This window comes from Pyxicephalus adspersus, chromosome 2, assembly GCF_032062135.1.
Source record: "Pyxicephalus adspersus chromosome 2, UCB_Pads_2.0, whole genome shotgun sequence".
In the NCBI taxonomy this organism is placed as follows: domain Eukaryota; kingdom Metazoa; phylum Chordata; class Amphibia; order Anura; family Pyxicephalidae; genus Pyxicephalus; species Pyxicephalus adspersus.
In genome coordinates, this window is record NC_092859.1 from 145,085,813 (window position 1) to 145,108,836 (window position 23,024).

Consider the following 23,024-nt stretch of genomic DNA (forward strand, 5'->3'; position numbering starts at 1 on the left):
ATACACACCGCTGATTCAATATCATGCTTGCAAAATTATTTGTTATGCATTTAAATGATGTGTAGAGTTGTTCTTAGCAAAAGCCATTCTTAAAAATTATCCTTTTTTATTCTATATAAAAAGTGGAAGAACCAAAGGCAAATCCTAACCAGTTTTTGTCAGGGATTGCAGCAGAAATAAAGTCTAAATTTCAACCTTGGCTCTAATAGAGTTACTCCACCATTACTCTTAGGAACAAAATCCTGTTTTAAATGTTGTACTTTTTTTTTAAATATGGGTCCCTATGGTTAAACTGACATACCCGAGATCGGTCATGCACAGAAGGTCAGTCCAAAGGGCCCAGAAGACCCAGGGACAGCTTCAGGCTACCTGTTTAGTTTTACCATTGTGGCGATAAAGACAGGAGGTAAGGCAACCTGCCAATTTTGCACAGAAATATTCCCTACTCAAATCCATGTTGTGAGAAGAATATTTCCTTGTGCTGTACATCAGGGGTATCAAACTCTGGCCCGCGGGCCAAATCTGGCCCTCAAGGTCCTTTTTTTTGCCCCCCCCCAAAGAATTTCAAAAATGAACTAAATTAGGCCCGCCCACCCATGTTACCACCTCACATCATCATTTTCAATACATGCAATACGTAGACATTATTCCTGTACACCCATCATATGATACAAAGCCTAGGCAATGAACACATGGTCCCTGACTACCAGGGGCATTGTGTTTGTTTCAATCCATTAGAGACCGCATAGTGTAATATTTAGTGTCAGACAGACTTGTGATCTGAGAAGATGAACAACGCACAGCCTGCATGGATAGATAGAAATTAGTCTTTTCAACACTAATTGTGTGTAGAGGGGTTTGTTTTTGTTAGTTATGGATAAAGTAGTAAACTTCCTAAATTTTTTCAATAAATTTCAAGTTTGGCCCCTGACTTGGTCTAAGTTTTTAATTTCGGCCCTCTGTGTATTTCAGTTTGACACCTCTGCTGTACATAGAGGAGGAGATACGTTTCTAATTACTACATAAGTTCTTTGCAACTTGGGTTTGCGGCAACATTTAGGTGTTTACAAACTACACTTTACAAACTAAAAGTTTACAAAGTCCACAATTGGTGGTTCTATTTGTTACCTCCACTTTAAACACGCAAACATTAGAAATGCTCCCCACTATTTACATTCGAAACCTCACTGCTGTCTGGTTTCCAAAAACGTGGTGGGAAGCATTCCTGCCTTGGACAACCACCAGACAATTGGGATAATTTCAGGTAAAGGGGCCCCTCCCCTTCTGTCTTTTATCGCCACAGTGGTAAAAATAACTGGGATTCCCTCGGCTATCTTTTTGGGTCTTCTGGGCCCTTTGGACTGTCCTTCTGTGTATGTCTGATCCTAGGCATGCTCAGAAGGGGTTTTTCCTGCATGCACAATAAGATTGGCAGAAACAGGAAGAGAGGAGTAGATGGCAGTGACCACAGGTCCTGGGAAGAAGAAAGAGTCCAGAATGAACGAAAGCCAGTTGTTGAAGGATCAATGTGGACGTAAAGGTGTGTCATTTTTTTTAATGAATGTTCCGCTTAAAATGTGATGGTGATCAGGGAAGAGGAGATTGTATATTTACACAGATAACATTACTTTAAAGATCAAAGACAGATTATTATGGAGGCAAGAAGGATGTGGGGAACCTTTTGTTTGTGTGTTACATCAGACTGTATTTCTGCTTTAATAATACGCAGAACAGTACACTGTTGAATAGTTTCATGACCTGCTGATAAATAGACCATGCAATTCAAATAAGGCTATGTTCAGAAGAGAATTGGGATCAGATGTTCTTGGGTGGGTCTGCCTGTTGGCACCTTGTTAGCTGCTCAGCAATTCTAACCATTGCACTGTTTTATAATGAACTTGCTTTTCAATATTTAACAGTGAGTGGTACTCAACCAATCACCACTGCCTACATTTGTTCCCATTCAGGGGCCATGGGTGACATGCTGACCATACTGCCTCCGTCATCAGAACTTTCTCCAACACCTTCATCTCTCTTAGATACAAAATAGGACTACAAATCTTTACTTGCAAGTAAAATGGAATTTTTATAAATGTATAAATGTACACAATATACTTTACATTATAATGTATGTGCCAGAAATTAATCTGCTGTGTGTGTGTATATATGGAGAATAGAAGCGGATAATTTTGGCAGGCTGTCTGAAGTCTGAGTTATTGTTATGAGTAAAATGGAACACGTGCAGCGTAAAAAAATGAAACCTGGTAAACTGAAATCTACAGGAATTCAGGTCACCTTCATGATCAGGGACGTGTTACTAAATCTACCATGGAGCTTTCCAGGGCTGAATAACTGCACCTGTGCTAAACTACAGTTATTGTCTGATTTTTATTTTATGTATTTTTTCAAAACTTTAGTTTTCTTGCTACTATGTCTAGAATGATATTAGGTTTTGTAGCTGCTCATTCAGGTGAAATTGTATTTTATAGAGGCCAAAATTTAAAATATGATTTAATTTATGTGAAATGGTCCTTAATACATTTACAACAAATATATTCATACTCCAAACTTATTCTTCTACTTGTACAAAACCTGATATATTGATATTATATAGCATTATTTTTTTACCAGTTCCCTATTGCTTAGCATTTGCATAAGTATACGGTTTTGTTTCTGCTTTATACCTTTACATGTAGCAGAAACTGAATCCAAAAATATTATTAGTGTATTAACTGAAAAAGTGGATAAACTGGAATCAATTATGATTCAAGACCATACAAAAAAAAACAAAACAATTTTTAATATGGTGATTTGCTCCTTTGCACAAGATAAAAAAGTACTTACTACAAAGGTACAGTAAACTAAAAGTTAAGGTATACTGAGTTTTTACCAGAATAGATCAGTGTTTTCCAACCTGGGTTCTGTGAAACCCTTTGGTCCCCTCAGAGGCTTTTAGGGGTTCCTTGGGCAATGAGCAATTTGCACCTCTCAGGTCAGTTTAAGTGACACCAATGATCTTTTTGGCTATCTGTAAGGGTGAAGTTCTTCCCATTAGCCAGCAACATATGAGGCATTCTTCCTACTGACCACCACACTAATGTACTGTGAGCTGTGGATATAGTAATTATAGTAGAGGCTTCCAGAGGACCTGAAAGATATTTCAAGGGTTCCTACACGTTAAAAAGATCAAGAATCAGTTAACTGATATTTTTTATGTTTTTTTTTTTATTTTTGTAGTCTGTGTATCATTGAAGATATATTCCGATATTTCCTATCTTGGAACATTACACAAATGTGAGGTCTTTACAGCAAAGGAAAATCCTTCTTTTTATAATGGTGATCCACTGGATAACAAGAAATGGACTGTGTTCATTTCTTAAATAACAACATTTTTAAATCTACCTATCTACAGAAGAACAATCTGCTGCCCCTTGTCAATAAATAGTTTGATCCCCAGTTTGTAAGAGCCTACACACTACATAGGAAATAACAGAGATCAATGATGCTTTATTTAGGTGGTGATCACCAAACATAGGATAAGTGTCTGCAATGAAAATGCAATGGCTATATACACCTTTTGAAACTTGTAAATCAGTTACTTCATTTGAATTTCCTGTAAGTGAACAGTCAAAGAATAGGTAGCACATTGCAGAGCTAATGGCCCTGATTTATGAAAGCTCTCCAAGGCTGGAGAAGAATACACTTTCATCAGTGAAGCTGGGTGATCCAGCAAAGCTGGAATAGATCTGGTCCAGGATTGAAAATGTTTGCTAGCAAATGATTTTTAAAAGCCCATTCCATGTTTTCTGGTTCACCCAGCTTCACTTCTTAAAGTGTATTCTCCCCAGCCTTGGAGAGCTTTCATAAATCAGGCCCATTATCTCTATTATGTATCTCTTTGCTCCTTTTGGCATGCCATTTGATCCATCAAATAAATTTGTTCATGCTAAGTACATGCATGTTAGGTAATATGTAATTGTAATTATTGTATACTGTATTTCATGGACTTTGCAGTAAGCACTTTGAAATTGCCTTTTTTTCTTCCCTTATCTAATTCATAGTGCCATCCTAATTAGGGACTATTTAAGGACAAAAACTACTTTCTGGGCTGAGATGTTTGCTTAGAAATAAACAAACTAAACCAGTGTTCTTTGGAACCCCAGAGTTCTTCTAGAAGTTGTTAGAGATTCCTCAAGCTGTGGGCCGATTGACCTCCCACTAAATTTCAGTCAACACCACTTTGTAGAGCCAACTGCATAAAACCAAGGACCTATTGAGCTGTCTATAAGGGCGGCATTCTTACCACTAATGGATGGGGAGAATTATTCCCACTGTCAACTAATGAAATAGGAAGTTTTAGGAGGGTTCCTAATCTTAGGAGTTCCTTGTTGTTAAAATATTGTCAAAAACTGGTATTGGCTTGTAATTGCTGTATATTGCTCCATGTCAAGCCATTTTGGGTTTTTAATGCAAAAACAAAACATCTATTTTTCATTTTTATATTTACTTCCCTTATCTGAAACAAATCACATTACATTTCCTCTGTATCATATTATGCTTCTTAAATGGACAGCAATGTTCCTCTCTTCACCCTCACTTATTAAAAACCGTCAAACTGACCAAATCGCTAGAACGAGACTGCCAAGCTTTATTCTCAAGTCACACAAAATGTTCACAAAGTCTAATTGCAAAAGTACATTGTAGTGAAAGCCTATTCATGATAAGATATTGTTTGTTATTATTAGACTTGTCTGTTTCAGCCTGAACAATGATTTATTGCCACACAGTTTGTATTTTCCTATGTATAGACTTAAAAGTGTTTATTTTCCCTTCATTTTATTGTGCGTGGTTGTAAAGAAAAATCCCTCAATCCTTTTTTTTTTTTCTTTCTTTTTTTTGTAAAATATCTAATGTTCATGTGTTGTTTCACATGGAAGTAATCCAAGTGATCAGATAGCTTGGCTTAATAGGTTAAGATCACATCCCTGGGGGTATGTCTGTATGCCGAATTCTGGCATGCACATATCAAATATTGTGTTTGCTTGAGTGGAAATAATTTGGACTTTATGAAGATTTTGCTGATTTGAACATGCTTTGTACTAGCCCTAAGCTATGTTTTCATTCCTACCCATATGCAGTATATTTGTGATTACAGCAGAATATGAGAATATGAATATATCAGTTGTGCAAACACTCACACATTTATTTTTCTTTAAATTAACAGTACGAGTGGACATTTTTCCCCAAAAAATTACATTATGAATAATAGCTTATCAGTGTATTTGTGGAAAAGCAAATTAAAAATGGGAACCGAGGCTTGTAAATTCAACAGATTAGAAAAAAATAAAACAAACCAGAGACCTATGCTATGCTCCAAATAAATTAAAAGGAAATGTCAATCATAGGCTATGTTTCAATCTGCTCATACAACGTAATGGGTCAATGGCTTGACTGCCGAAACATTAGCCACAAATCTCTGGTAGGAAAGAATAAAAACATATTGTTTTTCAGCAGAAAAAATTCATTTCAAATATGCATATTGAACAACAAATAGATAGTGGGAAAACACTTTGGGCTCTATTTAAAAAGCAGGGAATCTGACATTCCCTGAAACAATCCCTGGCAGGAATTGAATACTACCATTGAAACATATGTGCTTGGAATATTCACTAGCATGAGAATAGAGAATGATTGAGGGATTGTCTAAATCCTTGTTTTATAAAAAGAGCTGATAAAATTACATTTGACTGACAGACCTTTAGTGTTAAAGTAAAATATACTTTTGAATTATGATGGATGAAGTTCAGAACCAGGAGGAAGGTATGAAAGAAGATGATGGCACCTGCAACATGCAAGAGAGGCCCGTAGCCGTAAGAATTAGGCGCAGGGCCTACATGACCGGGTGCTAGGCCTAGCCCAGAGCTTGCAGGGGGAGGTTTGGAAGTAGGCGGTAGTTATGACAACGGTGTTTATAAAGGATGGGCTAGAAGGTCCGAGCTACCCTGGTCATGTGTTTTTAAAAAATTGCAATCAGGCAGGTAAGGATACAGATAGTCCCCGGGTTACATACGAGATAGAGACTGTAGGTTTGTTCTTAAGTTGAATTTGTATGTAAGTTGAAACAGGTACAGTATTTTAATATATGTAATTAGGACAGATGTTTGTCTCAACATATTATTAGGCAGTGTGGTGTCAGTTACTGTATAAGATCCTCACTGTGAGCTAATCACAAAAAAACAAAACAAAGACTTTATGGAGCCTAGACATTCATTAACTTATGGAGCAAGCTGTGCTTTGATATGCAAAAAGAAACAACTACAGAGTTTGTCTTGGTCATTAAAGAGTTAAAAGATGTTACTGATCACCCACAACCTCAACTGTGTTTAGCAAAAGATTTCTTCTGCAAGTCATGCAAACCGCTCCCTCCTCCCATCCAGCCTCTGACCTCCATACGAGCAAGCAGGGAATCCCCGTTCGTTCATATCTAGGAGTCATCTGTATGTCTGATGTCCTTAACTCGGGGACTACCTGTATTTTATTTCAGAAAGGACATTGCCTGTCTCTTCTTTAATAAAGCACCTGTTTGGTTGAACTTTATTATTTTAAGAGATTAGTTCCACTTTAACTAAACCTTTCACCATACTTTCATCAGTGCTGACATCTTTACCTGGTCCTCTTCCTGATCTTGATTGGTCAGGCTGCATGTAATTCCAGCACATACAAATTTGAGTTCATTCATTCCTAGTAGCCAGATATGCCAGGATTGCACACTGAGCTGTACATTAAGATTGTGAATAAGCTGGCAAGTTTGTTTCATTGCAAAAGAGACATAGATTGTCCCTTCTGCAAATGAAGAACCTGCCTGCTAGCAATTGTTTAATTTTTAGGTTTGGTTCTGCTTTACATATCCAGTTCTGTAGATTAGAGACTCTGTATATTTGATCTTATACATAATTTGATGTTTTAAATAAATGTGGATTTCATTTGTCTCACTTTAATTTTGATCCCCATAGATCAGTTTTGGCATAGCTAGCAGAAGTGTTCCTAGTGTTTAAAGGTCAGAGATTTGGAATAAATGTAGCTCCAACAGTTCTGACATTTGGATATTCAGGGCTAGTTTGCCACTTGTTCTTGGGTTGTAACTGTTAGGAGATACTTATCTTCCTTGAACTAAAGAAACAACAGCAGTGTTTGCTTCCCTTAAGCCCTGCAGCTTGATTAAAATTTTCAGCATCCCCAGCACACACTGTGAGTCTGTGTACAGCTGAAGGGGATTGTAAAGGGAGATTAGTTCCTAAATATATCCTGCACAGTCATTGGCTGCTGAGACTTTTTTAGCCTATATGCCCCCAGTCATCAGTTCCTGTTGTAGCATTAAGCTAGGCTGACTTGCGGCTGGTGTGTATTCGCCTGATTTACTGTTGCTGACCTTTCCTGTTTTCGACCCTGTGAGTGACTTTATGCTGCATGGACTAACCTTTTGCCTTTGAGCCCCGACTCTGCTCGTGTTTTTATGTATACCTTGTCTATTGGACAGATTACCTGTGTATGACCTCTGCTCTGTATTCTGGACTTGTCACTGGTGGAATCTTGGTACCGCTATCTGTGGGCTCCTGGTCCTCTGCCAACCCTTCTCCAGACACCATCCCTTGCACACCCCCAAGTCCTGGGGGCAACTGGGTGCTGGAAAACGCAACCAGTCTCCCGAAGGCTGAGCAGGGGCTTACTATAGGTGAGGAGTATGGCGTCAGATTGGGGGACTGGTGTATGGTGAGTACTGTATTGGACCATGGCCTTACAGTAACACAATCAAATTGAATCAATTATGTCAGTATATTTCATAGGGGAAGGGTGATATTTGGTGATTTTGTACACAAACAATAACAAACAATAATACACTTTTTTAGTTTGTTCAATATATAATAAAACATTATTTTTCAGGCTTTCAGTTTGCTTTTTTGTTGGAAGACATCTGCTGTCTACAAAGCTCAATGGCACATCACTTATCAGAAGGCCTATTCCAATTTTTTAGTGCCTCAAAAGTGCCTCAGGCAGATCTGCTTTGCTTATCCAGAGTGCTCTTTGTGTCCTTTGGCATTTATCAAATGATTATTTGCACCAACAGTGCTTTAAAATAAATATAAATATAAAATAATAACATTTATTTAGCTCCAAAAATAGTTTGCCCAGAATAATTTTTCTCTTTTATAATGTATGAACACCAAAGCCTCCAGGCTTATTTGGATTGCATTACACCTGTTTATGTAACATGTACAGTGCCATCTGTTTAGCTACCTTTCTGGAATTCATTTTTAATAAACAAATACGAAGCATCATAAGTGAAGAAAAGGCTTAGACTTTTATAATTGCCCGTATCCCATCTTGCTAGCAATATGACTTAAGATGTGAGTGGAAATAATTCTTCTGGATGTTTTATACCCTAGAAACCTAAGCAATTAAGTTATGGTGACACCATATGTTTTCTAAGTGCAGCAGGCTACATTTGAGATACCACAGCATAATCGCGGCAATGTTAGGAATGTGACTTCCTCTCTACCGCATGTTCAGACATCTGTCCTTGTACCTCCAGCACTGGTGGCCTTTTCTAGCACCTACGGTACAAAAGGGGCAGATGGCTCTGGGGTCAGATCAGTTCCACTGCTCAGTTTATAATTAACTCTGCTGCAGTCATAAACACCAAGCAATTTCTTTTGAGTTTCTGCTGACAATTAGTCAATTTTGCAGTAACAATTACCGGAATATGCTGCATATCACAGTTGCACAAACCCTTTCAATTATTCGATTTTCAAAATATATTATATATATAATACATTAAACAGCCTTCTGTGATCTTGTTAACTTGCAAAAATCGAAAATGTTTCTTCTTCGCAGTGATGACAATAACTAACTTATCTGTACAAATGTTACAAATTGTTACGTTGTAGGGATAAGGCTCTTCTTTAAATATGGCCCTTGCCACTGTTGAGGGCAAGTGAAAGTTTGGCCAAAGGGAAGGGGGCTACCTGTTTTTTGCCCCTATATTATTTTGCAAAGCAAATTTTAGAAGCCCTTTTATAGATAGGAGAGGGGGAACACATGCCTGCTGCCCCCAAACCTATTAAAGGGTCTGGTTGCAATATGAGAGAAGTACATGGTTACATAGTTACATAGTTAGGTTGAAAAAAGACATAAGCCCATCAAGTTCAACCACTAGGGAAAAAATATATCCCAGATGAAAATCTATCAGACATAGTTGATTGGGAGGAAGCAAAAAAAAAAAAACCCTTAGAAAGCATTATTAAATTTGCTCCAACAGGGAAAAAAATTCCTTCCTGGTCCGTGAGGAAATCGGATGTCCCCTTGACCAACAGTCTGTGTTGTCTTTACTTTAATGTTATATCCCGGTTATTTTATGTTCTAGATTTCATCCAGCTTTTTTTTTTAAAGCAATCTATAGAGCCTATTCCATATTTTCACAGACCTTACAGTGAAGAATCCTTTCCTTATCCAGAGCTTAAAGTTCTCCATATGGACAATTTATATATTTATACCAGGAGATCATACCCCCCCCCCCCTAAATTTATTCAGTTCAGCTCAATCACTTCTCGTAGCTGAGCTCCTCCTATAATTTTATTATTTCAGTTTGCCCTTCTCTGCACCCTCTCCAATTCCGCGCTCCATTTTTTTTAGGAATGCTTATGCCTGTATAAGCATTTTTAAACGTTTGCAAGAAGTTGAATTTCATATGTTCGGAGTCTATGATCTAAAAAAGTGATAAGCAAATAAAAGTGAATCTGTTGTTCATGGATCCATCAGGATAGATCAATGAACAACCAATGGAGAACAACTGATGTATGAGTCAAAGGAGGAGAGCACAGCGGGGTGCCACTCATTATTCCCTCTCCAGAAAACAGAATGGGAGCTGTGTGTACAGTGCTTCATCTGTCAATTTTTGTCACTGAAAACGATCATGCAAGATGATTTCCAGCAATGATATGCAGCCCTATGTGATCTCAAAGTGTATCCAACTAGCTAATGTATAGTAATATTATTTTTTAAAAATGTTGGCGTATGTCCTCCTTGCTTTTTGCACTACACAGAAACAAATAATGTATGTTAATATAGTTTTAAAGTCAGCACATGTTAAAAATAATTTACTGAATATCATAAAAATACCACATTGTCTATGCATATGTGTGTAATAATGTGATTTAGATATAAAATAATGCAATGAAAAATATCTTATCTGACTGCACTAATTTAAAATTTGGCTGTTGTGTAGGGTACTACCATTGGAAACATTTTCTGAGCTGGGTGCACATATGCAATGTCTCTCATCCATTTCTGTGAAGATTTTGTACTTTTGCAGGCTACAAAATAACTGGACTACAGAAGCAAGTACATGTTAGGTGGTACAGAAAGTTTCTGCAGCTTTCAAGCCATCATTTTGGTCATTCATCCCCATTGATACTTACTGGTAGATATAAATCATTTGTCATTTTATAGAACAATGGAATGCTACTCTTTTTGTTCCACTTTAATTTTTATAGCAATGCAGGAAAGTCTTCTAATATATGATGTTTTTTCTTCCCTGCTACTTGGGGAATGGGTCATCTATTCCTTCAGTATACATCAATTCTAAAATATTAAAACCAAAAACATTAAAATAAAGTCATAAAACTATAATAATACCTACAAAAATTATAGCGTAATGAATATCAACATACATATGCACCTATTTCGGATTTAATATTTTGCAGTTTGTTGCTCTCTGGGGCTTTTGAATTCTCACTTATAATTGTGCCGCAGGAATTTATTATCCATTTCACAGTCAAAGCTGAGATTCAGCTACAATCAAACTCAAGAGAATTTTAAATACCATTTCTCAGGTTCACACCAATCTTTTCTAAATTGTTTTCAAATAAAACACATTTTGCAGCACCACTGAGATCCTAAATAGTTGACAAAATGGATCTCAAAGTCCCTTAAAGGTGTATTATATGTTTCAAGCCTAGTTAAAATCATTCTACCAAATCACCATGTTTTTTTCAAGTGAAGTTTTGTTAATATAGTATAATACTGTATTTAAAGCTGAACTCTGCCGTACTTCTTTTCAAACTTGAAAGTAGTCATTTCCCATGCTGTGAATAATCCCATTTCCCTGCACACTGCAACTTGCACACAACAAGCATTAGAAGCTGCAGAAGCTCATCTCATGCCCTGACTATAGGGATCATCCAACCCCCTCCCTGTCCAGTGCTGTCCTGGCTCTTCACTTTTTGCTATTTGCTTTCTGTCCTCATTTAGTCATTGCGTCATGTGTGCTCCTTTCCTAGAGTGGTCTGTAGACACATGGAAAGTTTCCAAATGTTATTCAGCAAAATCTCATCAGATAATAAACAAATGTGTGGTGCAAGCAAATTATGACACAATGCAAACCCCAGAGCAGAGATGTCAGCCCTCACAAACCAACTGATACTTTTTCTGGGGTACAGTGGTCCTGTTTACCAACAAAAGGATTTCTGATAGGAAATGTAATTACATGCAGTCCAACAAGGAATGTGCTGATAATATGGGCCTGATTTATTAAAGCTCTTCAAGGCTGTAGAGGATACATTTTTAGCAGTAAACCAGGGTGATACATCAAACCTGGAATGGATTTTTGCTTGCTAGCAAATATTTTAAATCCTGGACCAGATCCATTCTAGGTTTGCTGGACTTTCCAGCTTCACTGATGAAAGTGTATCCTCTCAAGCCTTGGAGAGATTTATGAATCAGGCCCCATATGTGAAAGGCAGTGCTCTTAGCTGGTATGGTGTTTATTTCAAAATTGACTTCTGCTAAGCTTCCACTCAGCAGAGTCATGCCATGGTTCAGTGAGCCATGGTGCTACAGGGTTGTACTTTCTGTGCTATCAATGTACCTGCACAATACAAAGTTGCTAAGATTTGTAATGTATTGTGCTATTAACAGTGGTAGAAAACAGCTGATAATAAAAGTCAATGAAAAACTTTTTTGGAGTTAGGCTCAGCACATGCAGAAAAAGGAGAGAAAGTTATTATGATATCAGTAAATGGGATGAAAAAAGGTTGCCTGCACCCAATGTGCAGTATGTATGCAGAGAACAACCAAATCTGTTACATACATTCACAGCAACTATCTTTACTGATGCCGTCATAATCTATGAAAGAATGAAAAGCTTAATACGTAGGACTTTTTAGGCATTCCATATGACAACATTGATAAAATCTTCAGTACGTGTTCATACAATCTCAGTATGTGTTCTTAAGTAACCTCAATACATATTACTGTGTTTTGCAAAATATATCTGCTTCTTCAAGAATATTATTATCATTATTATTATTAAACAGGATTTATCATAGGAGGGGAGTTATATGGTGGTGGGAAGTAGTGACGGTTCCAAAATACAGAAGAAGATGGGTAGGCAAGTTTAAAAAAAATTGGTTTTGAGTGCTCCTTTAAATAAGCAGAAAGTAGGAGCAAGCCAAAAAGGACAAGGAAGACCATTCCAGAGAGTGGGGGCAGCACTAGAAAAGTCTTGTATCCGTGTGTGTGATAAGGTTATGAGTGGGGAAGTCATTAGTAGGTCATTGAAGGAGAGAGAGAGCGGCTAGGAGAGTTTTTTTTTACCAGGTCAGAAATGTAAGTGGCACAAGAGCTGTGTAGGGATTTGAAGGCAAAGCACAGGAGCTTGAACTTGATTCCAAGGTGAAATGGAAGCCAATGAACTACAAAGAGATGCAGCAGAAGAGGAGCGGTGGGAAAGATGGATGAGTATGGCTGCAGCATTCATAATAGATTGTAGAGGAGTCAGGTTAGTAGAATACCAGAGAGGAAGAGGTTACAGTAGTCCAGACGAGAGATAATAATAGTGTGTACAAGGAGTTTGGCGGTCTCTGGGGACAGGTAGGGCCGGATTTGGAAGATGTTGCCTAGGTGACAGGACCTGGAAATGTTCTGATTATGGTGGGTAACTGAGAGAGCAGAATCGAAAGTGACGCCAAGGCAATGTGCCTGAGAGGAGGGACGAATACCAGTTCCAGGAAGGATGGTTGGGCTCATCCACAGCAACGTTAAAGTCACCAAGGATGAGGGTGGGCAGGTCATGAGAAAGAATGTATGGGAGCCAAGAGGCAAAGTTTTCACAAAAATTGTGATACTTGGTCGGGGGTGGGGGGTTGGTAGACAACAGCGACAATGAGGGGTAAGGGGTTAAAAAGATGGACGGAGTGGAATTCAAAAGAGGTGAAAATGAGAGAGGGTGGGGTAGGAAGGACTCTGTATGTGCAGTTAGGTGAGAGAATGAGACCCACACCACCCCCTACTCTGTTGCCAGGTCCAGGGGTATGTGTAAAGTGCAATTGATTGTAAGCACAAATATATTAAACCAATCTATTTAGTAAAGCATACTTAAATTATTTCTTCTGGTCAGGTTATCCTTTCAACAATTGGGAACAAGGATCAAATACAGAGCAGACACTGCCTCAGGATATCCAATCAAAAGTCTGACACATGCTCAGGCTAAAACTATTTAATAAAAAATATATTGATTTCAATTTTCTTGGACATCAAATGTCTCTACAATTTTTTAATAAATAATAGTTTAATCATAGGAATTATCACAATTTAATCTCTTGGTACTAGTATGTCATCAACCCTTATATTTTTACAGTGTAAACTAAATCTCCTCAATACCCTTTATTCATTCCAATTACCAAAGTTATATGTGTCTGTGGAGTATATAAGCCATGCATACTAATAGAGATGGCACATTGCTTCTGACTGCTAGTCTAGAGCTGTCTGAAGCAGATGGGGTTTTAGACTCATGCAGGGGCGTCCCTGGGCAATGCTTACTTTTTGTGCCTACCATCCCACTCCTGTAAGTGGTAGCATAAGCCAATGGTTATCTAAAGATCTCTGCTGTGCCCTGCAATACATGTAAGAAAATATAATGTTTTTTCATGACTATTACCAAAACTAAAATTAATCAAAGAAAGTATATTAGCTGAACATATTATGTTATGGCAAGGAAATCAGGAAATCAAGTAAAAGACCATTTTCCTTGGAAGAAAGGGAAGGCTACCACACTTATGAATAATCAAGTTGCAATTCATATTATATATTGATCAGGTATTCTGTGACCTAATAAAATGAACCACAATTTCCATGTTGAATATTGTGGCAGATGACACAACTTCATATTGCAAAGTTGGAGCTGAGTTTTACACAATAGTCATGAATTGCACAGACAATTTGTATGATCTAGTAACAGGCTTCATATTACAATAGATGGGAAATATAGCTCAGAATTATTTCAGTCACAGTCTTTGTTCATGGCAATGAATTTTACTTGGTCTTCAACAATTCTTTTTACCTTGCTACAGATTGAGATTACATAGGGCCTCAGTTTTTAAATGCAACTTTCTATAGCAAATTATACTAGTACTATTATACTAGTACTAGTACTATTAGTACTCAGAAAAAAAATATTTCCAGTAGGATTCTTTTATCAATACACTTGAATTTTAAAATATTTTACCATGTTAGCCAAATTGCAAAAGATTTAGGATTTCAGGACTTTTTTGGTACTCATTATACAATATCTATAATGATATACAATCTTAACACTTATTTATTTAAAATCAATACCAATTTATTCCAAAAATAACAATTGCACTTGGCGAGTTATTATTAATAGGTTAAGGCAATGGTTATTCATGAGCAATTATGAAAAAGGTAAAAAGGTGTTGATATTGAAGATCCCTAAATGAATGCTAATAATATGGAGCACATAATAATGTTTTTCATGGGGTATGTTGGTTAAATAGTATATAAAATAAAGGGTCTCTGACATGTACACATTTCCTATTAGGGCAATTTTGATTCTATGTCAAAAGAATAACAATTGTTTATAACCTCTGACAAAAGGTATTGAATAAATATACAGTGATACCTCGGCTAAAGAAGATTTGTACCGGAATCACACTCGTTAAGCCAAAATCCTTGAAACGAAGTGAAAATTCAGCTCAACACAGCTGCTATGTTAGCACATGCAGCCACTAAAGCATGCATTAGACGAGTCTATCTTTGTTGGCTGAGGCCGAAACAGCAGAAAAAAATCTTCGTTAGCCGAAAAAATTGTTAGCAGAGTAACTTGTTCGCTGAGGTATCACTGTAAGCTCAATGGTGCTTATGTATTGTGGTCTTCTTAAATGATCTGTCTTTATTCATTTATACATAATTGTTTAAAACAAAGAAAAGGAACTGGTTTGGTTTAAATACTTTTGAATGGCATTTCTGAATTAAAGTAAGTAATTGTCCTTTATTTATTGTTAGGTGTGGTATTATGAGCTGTTTAATACAATTATGTGATTGCATCTTTTGAAATAAATTGATGAAAATCTCTTCAAATCTGTTCTTCCAATGAAGCTAAAGGGCGAAATGCATCAAGAACAGAGAGTATCAAAACATTTCCAAAGTTTATTAAATAAGTACTAAGGTTTATTAAGATAGGTTGGGTTTTGTTACTTATTTTGTCAATTATGAATATGTTATTTTATGTGATTCGGGTTAAATTGTTACTGATTTTATATAAATAAGTGTTAAGATCATTGTATAAAGAGTATCAAAAAAGTCCGGACATCCTAAATCTTTTGTAAGTTAAATAACTGATAGGGGATTTGGTACTAAGTTATTAATATGGCTAAAGTTATTGGAAAGAAAAAGACAGGGTTTTGAGGCCAAAGTTTTCTTTAAGAAAAAATATAATGATGTATGTATAATATGATTCATACATATTTAAACAAACATGGTATATGACCACCAGCCCATTCAAGCTTCATGGGGTGGGGTTTGGCAAACTATACATACAATCACATAGAATAATTTGTTGAACCATTTTAGGTCTTTAGGACCTGACGCATTTCGCCACTTGGGCTTCTTCGGGGGTATATGGTGATGACTTTTACGGTCTATACAGTAAATACAATACACAGGTACATTGGTGAATACATACAATATTATGTATAATATAGATCGTCATATTTCGATACTAGTTAAGCTACCATACTTAAAGAATTGTTACAATTAAAATTATACATACAGTCACATATGAATAGAATTTATTATACTGTAAACCCGTGTTGATACATAAAGAATAGGTGTATATAAAAATAATGATAACATGTACCCAATTCGGAAACTGTGCTTTGTGTGGGTTTGAAACTTTAGCTATGTTAGGTTAACCCCATTTTGGTATAATAAAGAAGCTTTTTCACTTACTAGTATGTTGCCAGAGAAATCAAATCATGTACATTTGATAATAAAATGTTTGGGTGAAGACAAGTAAAACTGATATTCTGCCCAAGCAAGGAAAGTGGGGAGGATTATTCAGGTATATTATTATATATAGGTAACAGAATAAAGATTACCATATAAGTGATGTTATACATGATATTTATTCATACTGTTAGGTTAAAATTATTCATAATATAACACATTTTTTCTACCTACTTCAAAATGACCATCTAGAGTTTAGTAAGAGGTATATAGTAACTCTAAATGTACTCCCATTGGGGAGATACCTATTTTAAAGAGAGAGAGGTAATGTTAGGGGTTATTGATCAAGTTTATGATATATTAAAAAGTTTTTACGGGTATATATCTTATAGGGTTGCTTACCAGGCCATATGGAAATTTTGTACCAGGATAATGTAGACATCTAAAGAAGTGGAGAAGTTCCTATCTCCGCTTTTGTAAAGCAAAGGGAGTTTCAGGCTCGTCTAATAAAGGCGGACTGGCTGGCGTTAAAGCGTGAGGAAAATTCAATTGTATGCTAATTTAGGCTTGAGGGTATTGGTGTGTGGACTACATTTTGTCACTTATATGGTACCTATCAATTTACCCACTAAATTAAGGGGTGCATGTATAACTATAAAAAGGGACTTATATTTATGTATGTCGGGCTGTGTGCATACCAAAGTGGTGTGTTGATCTAATATAAATAATAGAGGCAGAATATGTGTGATGTAATGGCATAAAATGAAGTCTTCTGTCGTCTAATTAAACAAACATACGATGTTTGACAAACATGTAAAAACATATGACAACTATCTATCATCTAATTTAACAGATATATAGTACTGCAGTATGCTGTGTATCATGGTAAAGTGCCTTAATATACATAACTAGTAAACGGGTAAATTAGGCCAAAGTTCTATTTCTAAGCATTTTGGCTTATTAGTCTATACGTATTCAATAGTAAAATATTAACATAATACTTTTGTATAAAAAATCTATGCAGTATGATATATTAGTACACCATTTCCATTTATAGACATATATATTGTCAGGTATGATTAACATATGATATTGTTATCACTTACATATCAAACATTAGAGGTCTTTATTGCAGTAAGGGACACTCAAAATAATTTCTGCAATTATTATTATATTAGACCGACAATACGCAGCTCTGCACAAAGTCCATAGTCATATCACTAGCTGTCCCTCAAAGGGGCTCACAATCTAATGTCCTTACCATAGTCATATGTCTTTAATGCAGTCTAAGGTTTGGGGGGAAGCCAATTAACCCAACTCCATGTTTTTTGATTGGTGGAGGAAACGCGGGTACCTGGAGGAAGCCTACACCAGGCATCCTGGTCCAGATTTGAACCTGGGACCCAGTACTGAAAAGGCCAGAGTGCCAACCTCTGAGCTACCATGGTGCCCACAGTAAAAGATACCTAATTACTTGTTTACTATCGTAAAAAATAAAACCACGCATGCGCATCCCCTGAGGCTTCCAGAAGTGAATGAACTTCTGTGTACATCAGTTACATCATGCCAGTATGTTCAAAGAAGAAGGCCAAATATCTGATTCCTATGAAAGGACTGAGACCAATAAGTGCCCCAAGATACAGGACTGTCAGAGATGTGTTGCTTCAGCTCAGCGAAGGAAGATCATAACACTTCTGCAGAGTTGGGTTAGCACAAGGAATGATTTGTGTAAACTAGAAGGAAAGGAAACTGAGTGACATTCTTGTATCCTGGTGTGTGATCCCTATGATTGTAAATCTCCAGATTGAAAACTACCTGTCTTGACATCTAGAACCCCAACCATCTCTTTGATGCTTGTGATTATTCAGTAAAACCCCTATTATTGGGGTAAAAAACCTATTATTGGGAAACTCTTGAAATAACTTTCATGTCTTTTGGGAACCCCTCTATAAATACTATATCTACAGCTCAGAGTATATTAGTGTGGTGGTCAATAAGAAGAATGACTTGTACCTTGCTGGCCATTGGGAAGAATGTCACCATTACAGATATCCTAAACAATCATTGGTATCAGGTAAACTGATCTGGGAGTCACAAACTGCTCAGTGCTCAAGAAACCCCTGGAAATCTCTGGAGGATTCCTAGCTGAGTGCATGAGACTGCCCTAGACTAAAGGGATCAATTGAACTTGTGTGTGCACCCCACCAGAGAGAGAAGCCCCAAAAATTTAGAGATAAATGTTACAGTAACATGCAGGTTTGTCTAGTTTGCTCTGCATGGGTTACCAACAATTTCATATCTTCATGTAAATGTAAGATTGAGTCAAATCACAAACCAATTTCTTCATTCCGTCGTCCTTAACCTAAAAAAATACTAATTCAACCACTGTGTACATTATGTAGATATCACTATTTTTAGCTATCAGGCAATGAAATTCTACAATAAGCAGTCACCCTAAATAAACAATCAGATTTCCCTTCATGTGTCAGTAAAATAGGAATGATGGTCTGTCTTCACATTTTATAAACATGTATGTACATTTTAGGGCTGTCGATTGTGGAATTGTGGCAGATGCTTTTCTTACTGATGAATTCTCCAGCTGTAGTGCAGTTCTTGTCAGAGCAGAGCTTGTAAGTCACAGTAGGCAGATGATGGGGCAGGTGTCACTTATATCCAGAGGCTGTTTTGCTGTTAAAAGAAGTTGGGTTTAGATCTGAACTTATATGAAACAGAACAAAACTTATATCGAGCACGCTGGTGTACTGTGCTACTTGTAAATAAAATGTACCCAATGTAAATATGAACTGCAGCACCGTACTAGAGCAGCTTCCCACACGTGTGCCATTTTTATACTATTCTCTACCCTTTTATTCTTCCATTTCTATCATCTCATTGTTTCTAGCCTGCAGCCATTATGATTTAATGCTGCCAGCTCTTTAAATAATGAGACACTCGGTACTTAGAGCACTTTTCTCTTCTGAAAATTGAGGTCATGATGCACTTGGTGAATTTTCCAAAAAAGACAATAGAGTTTCAAAAGGAAGAAAAAATGTTGGAATATAGAAGTAAAATTCAAACTTTTGTTTATGTCAGAGCTGCAAATATTATATATGAAGCATAAGTCTAATTATGATTACATGACCTTTGCATAGCATTTTAGAAAATTAATCGAAAACTCAGAATTAGGTCAATGATGTAGCAGAAAAAAGGAAATCTATCAAAGAAACAACAACTGGGATGACTGAACATAACTCAAATGCTGTCTCTGGGCCCTTTTCCCAAGCCATTCTCACTTTTGAGGTTCATCCTGCCAATCACAACCATCTTTTTTTTTTAATTAAATCTCTCATTTTTCCTGAAATGTCCCTTGTTTAGCTCAAGAGTACTGATCTGTATGCATAAATGGGCTTTTATATTACACCATACTTATTATCCTCTGTATTGCAATGTATATGTATATACACATGTGATTTTCAGACATACAAAAGTATCAGTTTTTCCAAGGGTCAGCATTTGGCATGCCATTGTTAGGTAAACCTATTTGTAGTGTAGATAGGACAATTGGCCACTGTTTGATAGTTGAAAGAGATTACATCAGCTAGTCTAGCTGTTTAGAGGCAAACACTGCAATCAATAGGTTTTGTCCAACAGATTGACCTTTTGAAGTGGCTGACCAGTGGCCATTAAAGTGCAAGACTGCAAGAGTTTGCACACAGGACTGCTTTCCCTATAGACTGTAAGTTTGAATACAGAGTTTGAGGACCAACTGTGAGTGGCTACAAATTTTCCTGATAAAAGTTTTCCATCTGAGATGGAAAGAGAGATTCAAAAGGGACACAGCCAGGAGAATCCAGGGGAAGTTGTAAATGACCCTGCCTGGCTGACATGGGCCCACCTTGAAGCTTCAGCAGGTTTCCATGGTAATTGCCTAATGCCCGAGTCCTGTTCACCAAGGAAATTGTGAAATGCTCTTACTGAAGCTAAGTAACTTTTAGTTTGTCCTTTTGTATACATTGCCAGTGTTCACTCGGTAAGAAGAGTTAGATACCGTGTACATCTGTGCACCCTCCCATCAATACTCTAATGCAATTTTTAATAAAACCTTTTTGATTTACCAATCTTAACTTAAGCTCATCAATACTTTGTATCTGTGCTTCTCAGTCTATTACACATAGTTTCCCATGGAAGCTGTGGCAATGCTCAAATCACTTCCCAAGAACTAAAATGCATTGAATGAAAAGGGAATGCAACAAAAAAGTAATGCTGTGGAGGAAAGGACTAGATGATTCTTAAAATCTTTGAGCCAAGGAATGAAAAGTTTCTTTTTGACTTGCTAAGCTTCTAATGCACACCACGAGAAGTTGATTGTGTGCAGAGAAAACAGTTCGTAGTATTGGAGAGGATCCTTTACAACTTCACAAGACTGGAGGTATGAATAAGTTCACCTTATCTCCATGCAGTTTTTTTAAATCAAATGCTATTGTCTATCATGAAGAGTGAAACAGAAAAGTAGAGAGAAAAGTTGTGTATCTGTTGCAGTAAGGTAGGATATACTTCAAAATACTTCATATCATGGAATTCTAGACTCAGGGCCTACCTGGACATGATATTGTCACCAGAATTGCTCGATGGTGGGGGGGGGGAGTGGTTGGGGATGTGTGATTAGAAAAACCATTAGGAGCATGGCACAAATGGCAATTTTAAAAGAGGAAGGAGGTTCAGCAAACCCTATAAAACATCAAAATGAACACATAAAAAGTCAAAAGAAAATAAAAAAAAAGTTTTCCCGGCTATACTTTCACTTTTTGTTTTTGTATTTCACTTGGAACATGAGGCCTTGCAATTCAGTCAGTGAGTGGCTTTAGAAAATAAAGGGCAATATTTCCTGGGCATTATCTAACTTGGATTTCTGGAGGAAAATACATGCTTCTTTATTATGTTTTCACTTGGGACATCCCCACAACCCCCCCAATCCACCCTTGTGGGTGACAATACAATGTTTAGGAGCAATTAACTCACATAGTTTATTCTTGTTCAACCACTTTGGAGTTCCACAGGAAATACCAATATATCATTTTAAGTCTATGGATATTCTATTTTGCCCCCTTCTAGTTGCTATGGAAAAGTCCCGCTTTGTAGAATACATGATCAGGCAGGTGGGTATTGGTGAAAGGGACAGAAGATGTCCCTTCTGCATTAAATCATCTTACCTGCCTGATGGCACCATGGAAAATAGCTGAGCTTTACATGTCGGGATGAATGAACTCCTGCACTGGCGTTAAATCACCCAAGCATGGCCAATCTAGAAGGCCAAAGATCATCCATAGGAGAAGAAAAGAAGGAAGATGGTGGTGGCCTACAATGAAACGGGGATAGGTGAGTCTCACAGGTTTAGTTCCCCCATAAACCTTCTCAGTGCAATTAAAAAGTGGCTCAGCAAAGACTTTTTTTGTATCAATTCCCAGGCTCCTGTACCAATCATTTCTGTTCTTTTCCAATGGTAATTTTATTTGCTCATTTCTCAATGTCTCTTTTAACTTTCTGCATGTTTGGCCATGCTTTACCTGTCAGTTTTGGCCCATGATTGATTTCACTGGAGTGAAAGTTGAAATCCAAAACCATGGAGCTACAACAAAACTTAACTTTTTCCCTTGCTGGTAAATACCAGGCTGTTCCTCTCTTCTTCTTGGAATGTATTTGCCTGATAATTCAACAGCCTATATTTCAATAAGGATCAGAACTTTTTATTTGCAAATGATTTTAGATGTCTGTCAAAAAGTATGTAGTCAATAAATTTTAGTATTGTGTAACTTATTGAGCAATTATTAAATATAAACTGTTGATTGTATTAAAATTAAAATTGCTTTATGGGAGTTTTTTTTTTGTTTCATATTAAAGCCATCCAATGGCACTTGAAGAAGATAACAGATGGGCAGCATACTGACCACCAATTAAAGTATTTTACTCATTACACCTATCATAGCTCTAGTTGGAGACTAAAAAAACCCTAAAATGATAATTTTTCATTTTCTTCTTCTTGCATTGCGAAAATAACAAACTTTAACTTTTGACCAAGGTAAGATTAATGAATGCAAACCTACCAAACATCTCACATTCATTATTGTAAAGCTGAAAAAAATTAACATCTGATGTAACCCAACATTTCTAATTGGTGAATTTAAGTCAGTGTGACCTAACAATGCTTGCAGTCTTTTAATAACAGTGGAGGGTTTTAAACTCTTTTTTCTTTTTATATGAAACAGAACAAAACATGCTTGAAGGAATAAAAATGAAGTAGATAATGCCTTTAGTATTTAAAGTTAATAAAGAAAGAACATTTTAATAATGCAAGAGAGCGGTTTAATACTTTGAGGAGAGGATGTACATGTGATTAAAATGTCGTTCAACTGAATAGTAAGGTCAGAGAGGCAGCGCACCCTTTTACAAGGTAGACAATGCATTTTATGCATGAGGGACAAATGCCGGATGGAGATGTTAAGCGTACAAATGCAAAACATTCACTAAAAACAAAACACAACATAGCTGAGTTGGCCACAGAATGCATTCCTCTATCATTGCTGCAGTTAGAAGTTGAGATTGTCAGGAAAACTTCTCTAAGGCAGTACTATTGTCACTTTCTGCCATTATTATTGAACTCTACTAGTCTGTAGATAAAAAATAAACAGTTGACATGCTATTGATAAAAAGATGCAAGCCACATCAAG